General features: G+C 31.0%; 1 long non-coding RNA gene across 1 annotated transcript; it reads right to left on the bottom strand.

Annotated features, from left to right (window-relative positions):
- Window positions 1-5,763: 5,763 nt before the first annotated feature.
- On the bottom strand, window positions 5,764-8,289 carry LOC145311957 (uncharacterized). Its single transcript, XR_013876855.1, has 2 exons — window positions 8,212-8,289; window positions 5,764-7,059 (listed from the first exon to the last, which is right to left on the bottom strand). It is a non-coding gene; the product is annotated as an uncharacterized LOC145311957 (long non-coding RNA).
- Window positions 8,290-10,559: the final 2,270 nt, after the last annotated feature.

Genomic DNA, 10,559 nt, shown 5'->3' with positions numbered 1-10,559 from the left:
ACATATTATACATACAAACCAGGGATCTAAAGGGATAGGACAATGGCCGTTAAATTGAATTATATCCCAAATGATGTGACACAAAATAACCCCTTCTAAAATTCCTTCTGGAAACTCAGCTTATTGGACCAACCCATCAAAATTAATAAAAGTCCCCAAAGTTGTTCAGCAAGCGAAAAAGAAAACGATTTAAAACTATGGGGACTAGTGTAATAAACAGCCCAATATGTCCCCTCCTTCCCGGCATACAAACATAAACATTTTTAATTTGAAATACCAAAATATCCCAATATATAAATGGATGTAGAATTTACGTGGATATTATGACAGGGGGAAAATTGTCGTCAATTTAGCTTGCTAACATGTAACTCGTTTATTGGTTAGTTCGTTCACCCAGTAGAAAAGGAGCAGGTTTTATTTTATTCGAGAACATACAAATCTGGTGTAAGATCCAAGTAATATTATATGCATATCCATACTCTAAAGAAAAAAGTTAAACTCCTCTGAATAGAAAGTTAACTACAAACAAATTTATTTATGGGTGTTGTCATCCTTGTTGAAGTAAGGTTTTAGTATAGTAGAGACTAGAAGATGACTCAGGGCTAAGAAAAATAGGTATTTGTTAAAACTACAAGTAGGGGTCAATTTGTCATTTCGAGGTATTTTTTTTAATTATGATATAAGATCGTAAAAAAGTTTGACAATTCGAAAACTAATGTCCTTCTCTTGAAAGGAATATTAACTTTTTCTGTTTTAAAATTATATACCCTTAAACAAAGTTTCCTTTGATTAGATGATACTTAAAATAAAATATTCGCCAATTGGAAAATTGGTTTTGGTTCTTTAAATTTACATGAATTATTCCATTTGCCTTTTATTATTCATAATAAATCGAGGAAATGGAGATAACCATTATTCAATATACATCTCAAAAAGAAGTTTTATACTTAGTTTTATTCCTAAATGTAAATAATTTAAACAGTCAAACCAAATATCCTACTTATTTGACGTGTACATTTGTAAGTTAACAAAAAGACATCCTGTTACTTTATATAAGGATAGATAATGATTATTTTGCCCAATTAAATCCAATAAAATCACTAATTAAAGTATTAAAGGAATGACAGTATTCAATTCAATCACAGTAAAGGAATTCTATGCTGACAGTTCCTGATCATGGGTGTCAATTATTTTTATTTGCAAAACCGTATTTTCTGCAATTGCCTTTCATAACTAAAATTAAACCAAACGATACGATAAGACAGTATTCAATCACAGTAAAGGAATTCTATGCCAACAGTTCCTAGTCAGGGGTGTCAGCTATTTTTAATTTAAAATCATATCTTATTAAATTGCTTATAAAAGTAAACCAAACAAGACACTAGATTGAATATTACCAGTGAGACAGTATTCAATTACAGTAAAGGAGTTCTATCTGACAGTTCCTGGTTATTTGCAAAACCATATTTTACACAATGCCCATTATAGAAACCAAATAGGTCACTAATTAAATTATTAAAATATTACAGTATTCAAACACAGTAAAGAAATTCTATGCTGACAGTTCCTGTTCTGGGTGTCAGTTATTTTTAATGTAAAAACATAATTTATGCGATTGCCTATAAAAACTGAAAGTATACCAAACAGGACACTAATTAAATTATTGAAATATTACAGTACAACAGGTCAATGAAATAGCCTGAACCCTCACCAAGACATTTATAAAGCTGCCCTGAAAAGTACAACCAATTTGGACCAGTTACTCCTGGTTACAGACAAAAAAAACTTACTACTTTATATTATAAGTTGAAAACAAAAGAAATAACATTTCACTAAAAAAACAATTTACGCATTTAACAATCACAAAATACGGCACCCTTATTGCTAAATTGTAACTCTATAGAGCTCTGCGTATTACTTAGGCCCACAACAGCTTTCCAAAACTAAACTAATTTCTACCTCACATTTTATATTTTACCTTTTATGCAGCATGCTGTTCTTTAATTTAATCAAGATATTTTCAGCGAGAGGGAGGGGGGCCAGGGGGGCTAGTCTTCAAAGTTTTATTAAACGTTTTCTTATGCATCGGCTTAACTACTTTTGGGGACTTCATAATTTTGATTGATTCGTTCATTTCAACCACTAATCTTAATATACATATAGGGCAAATTTGTGTATTAACATTGAGAATGTACATAATTTTATTGGCCATTGTCTTATCCCTTAAGATCCCTGATATTACGTCATGACATGACATAAAGCCAATATTAAACAATATACTCTCTTACAAGGTGTGTTTCTTTTATTTTAAAAATTCTTTATGAATTTTATGTCTCCAAAAACATTACTGGTAAACCGACGGCCAAGATAATCAAATATTGGATATTAATACTAGAAAACTTCATTACCATTTTATCTTTAATATCGAAAATATTCGAACTGACATTTTGATTTATATAATAGTGTCGCTACTTTTAAGTAAGTTTATCTAAAAGACTGCTCTAAATTATTTAAGCTATAACCCGTTTCAAGCCGTTTTAAGCCATACTGAAAAATACGTCTAGTATCGTATTATATCTAGTATTCTACGAATATAAAATATAGGTACTGTTACATCCTCAAAACATACAACTACCATTTACTATAGCTTTGTATGAATTCAGATAACTTTGTGTGATTGCTGTATAATACTTGTGATTTAGCTACTGTTTTCCCCTTCAAATACATAGCATATCTGAATGCTAGGGCCGTAGCCACTAGTTGCTTAATTTTCTAAGATTTCTGGGGTAGGGAAAGCTTTTACAAATGTACAAAAAAACGAAGTTTTAGTAATATAATGCATTTAAATCAATGGGAAAATTTTAACATTGCTTAAAGAATAGTTTTATTTTTCTATACAAGATTCGTACTTGTAATGCGTAAAACTTTGCTGTGCAAGGACCCAACTCTTCGCTTCCCTTCTTACCTTTTTTCCCCCCCAAATTTAGTTTTTTTAATTTTTCTTTTTTTCTTTCCCCAACAGTACAATCATTTTATTAAGACAGTTTTGTTAACCCGTGCCTTTGGTATCTTGGGACTAACAAAACTAGTTTTAATCATATTATTGTACATTTTGATAACCGCGGAAAGCTGTTTATTACACGATAGGATAAAAAACTATTCTTCGATATTTTGATAAAATGTCTTGAATCCTTTGAAGGAGAGCGTGACAGACGTATATATAAATCCTTCCGTGAGGCAACGGAATACAATAATTTGACAATAGAAGTATAAATTATGCTTTACTATGGAGAAATACTACAACGGAATACAATAATTTGACAATAGAAGTAGGAATTATGCTTTATTATGGAGTAATACTAAAACATAATACAATAATTGGACAATAGAAGTATTAATTATTAGGGTTGGGCCGGATATCCGGCCATTTTCAATATCCGGCCGGATACCGGATATTGAAACTATCCGGCCGGATATCCGGCAATATAATCTTTTATATTTTACAACAAAAATCTCTGTTTTTTTTTAAATCTTAAATGGCTGTAATTTTCTTATTATTGAAGCTAGAAGAACAATTTTTTCTGAATATGTTTATCTTTATGTAAATTTTATATTAGAAATCTCAAAACATAAATTTTGGCAGTGGCAGCAGTACTTGGCAGCTGCCAGCTGCAAACCGACGGTTGGCAGGTAAACGGCAACGGATGAATTGTAATTGTATGAAATTGTAATTGATATTTTAAAAAAAACTAAGTTTAAAATTTGAAATCTTCAAGTAAAAATTTGCCGTCACAGGAACCGCTTAAAGATTTCTGGAGACCTGAGCTGGATCTTTAAATCATTTCAATGGTGATCTAAACCACCCCGCGCGAAATTTCAGCCAATCACAGCGGCGTATTTTAAAAATGCGCCGCTGTGATTGGCTGAAATTTCGCGCGGGGTGGTTTAGATCACCATTGAAATGATTTAAAGATCCAGCTCTGGAGGTTCAGGACTTGCAGGATTATACCTGGAACCTGAAATTGACTTGAACACCAATATTACATTTGAGGATGTACGACTATAGGATATTTTAGAATTAGATAACATGAAATGCTTTGTTTAAGTAAAAAAAATATTTTTACTTTTACCTGAATGACCTTACCAGATTTGCTGGCATCCTGTGCCCGCCAGGAAGAAGGTGTTAAAAAATTCAACTCTCTGTTATGTGTAATACCCATATTTCGGAAGTCACTCAGTTATAGCCCTTTACCTTTTATACAAAGAAAATAGGATAGAAAAAAACAAGAGGGGGGGGGGGCAGGCATAAAACACCACCTCCCCGCCCATCCTCCAACCATTAGAGGTTGATATTACAGATTGAGGGTAGTAATAGTTAATTAGATTTATTTGCTAAGAAGAAAGATCATTTAATAGTTACTTAATTTTTAAGTTTTAACCTTAATTTTATCCTATTATATAAAGTAGTAAGCTTGTTTTATCTGTAGCGAAGGATCTCGCTAACCGCTAAACCGATATGGTTCTCCTTTAGAGTGAAGCTTCTTATAATTCCCAGGGTGCGCCTTAATTTGACAATAGAAGTATGAATTATGCTTTACTATGGAGGAATACTACAACGGAATACAATAATAGGACAATAGAAGTATGAATTATGATTTACTATGAAGAAATACTACAACAGAATACAATAATTGGACAATAGAAGTATCAACTTTCCTTAATTCTAGAAGAATACTAATCTTAAAAAATAAAGCATACAATAGAAGTATGAATTTTCCTTAGTTATAGAAGAATACTAATTTTGCAAAATAAAGCTTGATATAATTTAATAATAATGTCATGGAGGAATACTAATTTCATAACATTACATTAATTTCTGTATTTAATTTTTTGTGTGAGGAAATTTAAGATCAAACAAAAGAAGTAAATATTAAAAAACTTCGGGAAGAACTCTAACTCAATAATTTTGTTGAAATAGTTTTAATTTTACGAAACATTAAAATTCTATAATAAATCTAAGTGTTGTATAATTGACATGGATAGTACGTCTTCTTACACTACGTCAATGAAAATAAAACTTGTATTTTTCGTAAAACCCATCCCTGCTTCCCTGCTTATATTCCATTCGACACAAAAAGGAATAAATCAATTGAATATTCATTAACCCTGATTCTATTTCCAAAAAACTACATTGTTACAAATTTATTCTAAATCTTGAACTCCCTTATGTAGCAGGGAGGAAGGGAGGGGACAATGGGCAATTAATTCAATTTTATAGTTGTGACACTTTAAGGTTGAAAAACCAGATAATTCCAGATAAAACGAGTATTTCTGATAGTGCAACTTTTATTGGAAATTTATTCATTTTTTAATTAATTTTAATTCAAAATGCACCATCCCCCAAATTCTACTTTACTAATAGCCTCTGATTATCAAGATAAAGAACTTGGTAGCAATTCATTTACTAAAGAATATTAGTTTAAGAATTTAGCGTAGAAAAATAGCATAAAACCATCTTAAGATTTTAATGATAAAAACAGTCTAAAAGGATTTCAGGACCTTTATGCATCTTCCCTAAAATGTAGAACTTAATCGGATCGGTAACCAAATTCTTAAGCTATAAATAAACAAAACTTACTACTTTTATTGGATATTAGCGCAGCTTACTATATGTGTATGAGCATGTTATAAATGGACGTACGGATTTTCTAGTAACAATTGAGTTTTTATGGTTTCTAAATCGCAATAAATAATAAACAAGAATCAGTTAAAACAATTGTATTAAAAATTATTAAAATAACAACAAAATCTACTTAAATAATACATTATGTATATATCATATCACAATAGAATTGTTAGGTAAATATAAAACAATTGAATCAAAAATGATTTATGGGTATAGTCCCATTCGTGGCAACACCCCTTAAGGGGCGATTCGTCGTATTTTCAAAATTGCTTGGGGCTGGAAATAGGAGAAAAGCTACTGTGAAAATACAAAGAAACTCCCCTTAAGGGGTGTTGTCACAAAAGGGGCTACCCTGATTTAATTACAACAAAATAATAAATAAAAATAAAATCAATTAGATTAACTTTCTAAAATCTAAAAAAATTGTCAGTTTAAGACGTACCTACACAGTTACACACACTAGGTATAAACAAAATAACTTGATTAAAAATGTTTATGAATAAAAAAGATTGCAGAATAGAATGTCTCAAGGATATTTTTAGTTTTGTATTTAGATTTATGGTTCTAATTCTTAGTTATATTTGGTCTAGTTACAAAAAATTTACTTTTTATTGATAAAGTATTAATTAAACATATTTTGGAAAGTATCAGATAAAACAAATTGATAAAAGTAAAATAAACTTCTAAATGACCCCCTTTTAAATAAAATTAAACAAGGATGACAACATCCATAAAAGCGAAGCTCTGAAATGGAAGGACAAACAAATATTAACACTTGTAGATTGTCAGAACTGAATTAGCAGAATATTAATGCTTCAGTACAAACAATATTGAAAGTAAATTTGTTGCAAAACTGCATAAATAGATAATACTGTTTAAGGACATACTTAAATTTTTAGGACTTGTTTATAGAGATGCTTTGCTTATAACATTGTATAATAGGAATCAGTTTTTAAAAAATCTGAAGAATCGGATAATTTGTTATCAAAAAAGTTAAAAATCGACATGTTTCAAATGGATGTACGGACATTCTGGTATTGATTGTAGGGTTGCTACGCTTTCTAAATTGTACCTAACTATTACAGGAATCATCATGCAAAGTTTGGAATCAATAGGACAATTCTAACCTGTTTAAATTAACGAAAAGAGCTAACTTTCTGTGACTGAGGTACGGACGGACGTACGGACGGACCGACCGTAATCATAGAAAAGCTTCGCTTTAAAAAAAATAAAATCATGTAAATGTCAAACTACGGACCACCCCTACACGCTGCAGATACCCTCCGTGATGTAACTTAAATTCTTTCTTGCACGTTCGCACCATATCAATAACATCTTCTTTCAGGAAAGCTAATTTTCTCTTTGTTAGTCATCTGAAATAAATATTTTTTTTAGTATTTAGGCTTAACTGAAAGGAAAAATATAAATTCGGAACTAATATAAATACCAATGAAATTATTACCTACTGCTACCTAGTTAAACAAGGATGACAACATCCATAAAAGCGAAGCACTGAAATGGTAGGACAAACGGACATTAACACTTGTATAGTGTCTGAACTGAATAATCAGAATATAGAAGTATAAGATTTGAAGCAAAATTGTAAGTAAATTTGTTGATAAACTGCTTGATACAGCATAATGTTTATGGACATACTTACACTTTTAGGACTTGATTATAATTGCTTTGCTTATAATATTGTTCTTTGTTGTTCCAGGAATCAATATACCAAAAATCAGATCAAACGGATAATTAGATCACATAAAAATTTGTGGTTAAAAAAGTAGAAAAATCAACATGTTTAAAATGGACGTACGGACATTCTGGTAATGATTATAGAGTTGCTACGCTTTCTAAATCGTACCTTACTACTACAGGAATCATCATGCAAAGTTTGAAATCAATAGGACAATTCTAATATGCCTAAATTAACGAATAAAAGCTATCTATCTCGGACGGACGGACGGACGTACGGACGGATGTACGATCCGACCCTAATTATAGAAAGCTTCGCTTTTAAAAACCAAAACTGGACATTACTTTTGGATATAGTCCCTTTCGTAACATCGCACCATATGGGGCGATTCTTTGTATTTTTCACAGTAGCTTTTTTCCTATTTATAGCCCCTGCGGGAGGCTCTAACCCAACGGGCCATTACCTAACCCTGTGGGGCAATCATCTAACCCAATATAACCTAACCTAACCTAGCCTAACCTAAAATAACCTATAAAAAGCCATTTTAAAATACGAAGAATAGCCCCATATGGGGCGATGTTACGTAAGGGACTATTCACTATTCCCTTACTTTTCTCAAAATTAGGTACCTAATAAGAATGAAATGATAACCGAAAAGCAATCTTCTAACTGTTAATAATTAGTGGCAAAGGTACAGTATGATTAAAAATGTCAATCTGTATGTCTTTCCCTTCCTAACATTCCATTAATTACAACATATTTTCTTAATATTTAAATTTCTATGCTTTGGTAGTTGTCAACTTTGTTTTGATAAAAAATGTATATATACCGTAACAATTTTGTTGTTCTCCTGGAAACCTAGGCAGTATCACATTTTCTGCTTGTTTGCATTTTATACAAGATTTCATCTGAAAAATATTAAAGATTCTTATAGAGTTGCTTTGTTTTCCAAGTAATACCTAATTGTTATAGAAATCATCATGTAAAGTTTGAAATTGATAGGACAATTCTAATCTGTTTAATTTAACAAAATGAGCTAACCGTAATGGACAGAAATCATAAAATCATCACTAGACTAAATTTTATCTTGTAATGTAATGCCCTCTAAAATGGTGAACTATATCAACATACAAAAAACGTATATATAAAAGGATACAAATATTATATTATATCTTGTCAATAAAACATTTGAAAAAGGAAACCAAAAATCGCCACGTGTCACTAAATTTTTATTCAGAAATGTGTGTGTAATTGTATATTGAGACGCTTGTTTGTGTATGTATTTCTTTCTAATATTGCCATAGACTGAGCTATAATCAACAGCAGAAAATATATTCTATTAGCTTAGCTACTTTATAACTCATTTATTTTAAATTTGATTAATGAAAGATATCTAAAAGCAATTTAATTATTAATTTAAAAAAAAATAAATACAATAATTTCTATAATCATAACTGCAAACAAATATTCCATAATTATTTTTTCATTATGATTTTAAAACAATTAAATTAAAAATTTTCTGTCTGTTTGTTTATTGTTTACATTTTTATTATTGCGCTAGTTAGCATAAGAATGCCCCGTCATGTTGCATGATTTCTCGTGACGTCATTCATATTTTAGTCCCCAAAGTCAGTCAGAAACTGCTAAATTCATGCACATTCCCTTTAAGCCAGTCCCCAAAGTCTGAGACTCCTAAAATATGAATATTCGATCCATTGTCCCCTCCCTTCCTCCCTGCTTATGTAGAGTCAATGTATAAACAAATATTCTATATTTACACTGTGGAAATTTGTAGGATTTTTTTTTTAGCCAAATGGCCTATCCCTGTTTCCCTGACTTATCCAAGCTCCGTTTTACACTTTTACATTAATGGATATAGGATATACGTGGATATATTGACAGGGGGAAATTTGTCGTCAATTTAGCAATTGCTGATATTGGCCTCATTTATTAATCAGTTTATTTTTCTGTTAGGAGGGGAGGGGATTGGTAAAAGTGGGTGGATGGGGAGTATCATTATTTTAGCCAGCTGCGAGTATTACTTTATCAGAGTACATGAAAATCTGGTGCAACATCCGAGTAATAATAGATCGATTTTTACATTGCGTCAAATCCAATCAAAATAGCACAGAAAGCCTAGAGTGTATTTTTTTCTGTGTGTTAGTTTGTATTTGTATTTGTCTCTGTATGTGTGTGTGAGTTTGTATTTGTATTTGCCTGTGTATGTGTGTAAGTATCTCAGAAATGTCGATACTTTGTAATTGTATGTATCAAAATCGCCTCTCTAGGGAAGCATTGCTTTGGTCTTTGACAGGGTTTTAAGGTTTAGGGATTATGGACGCAGCCCATGTAACGTAGGTAGGTTTTTTTTGACAGATTTCGCGTATTTGTAAATCAAGCGTAGCCACATTATGACAAGAGTACATACGTCCGTTCATAGAAGTGAGCTATAATATACCGAACATAAAATTAATTTGAGGAACTTTAGAATGTGTTAATAATCTTGATTCTTTAAAATAATTTGGTATCAATTACCTAATATGGGCGAGGATGCTGTCAGTGACACTCCAACATCAAGTCCAACAAATCAGGATAAGTAAGGTGAGCCACGTTTAGCTCTTTTCGTTAATTTAGACATGTTAGAATTGTCATATTGATTTCAAACATTGCATGATGATTCCTATAACAGTCAACACGATATAGAAAGCGTAGCAATTGTATATAATCGTTACCAGAAAGTCCGTACGTCCATTTAAAACATGCAGTTTTAAAACTTTTTTGTAACAATTGTATGCACAATTTTTTAGTCTTACAAATTAATGTTCTGCTAAATAAGCTCTGACACTCTACAAGAGTTATTGTTCGTTTATCCTTCATTCCTATTTTATAGCTTCGCCTATATGGATGTTATTATCCTTGTTTTACTTTATCTTGTCCTCAAGTGAAACTAACTTGTTAAATCCTGATTAAATTTTGTCAAAAAAGCAAAAAAATTTGTTTTACTATTTTACATTTTGTGCTGCCCCAAAAACTTTAGCCCTGGACAAGGCAATACATTTTGTTTTTTTAGGCACTTCATTTAATACAATTAACGTTATTTGATCATAACAGATCTTTAATAATTGCCATTAATTATAATCTGATTCCTTGTAAGAAAAAAGAAAAAACACTTCATTT

Source organism: Acartia tonsa, chromosome 1, assembly GCF_053477335.1.
Source record: "Acartia tonsa isolate MP-2025a chromosome 1, ASM5347733v1, whole genome shotgun sequence".
In the NCBI taxonomy this organism is placed as follows: domain Eukaryota; kingdom Metazoa; phylum Arthropoda; class Copepoda; order Calanoida; family Acartiidae; genus Acartia; species Acartia tonsa.
Note: the sequence above shows the minus strand (reverse complement) of the source record. Positions and strands in the feature narration are given on the sequence as shown.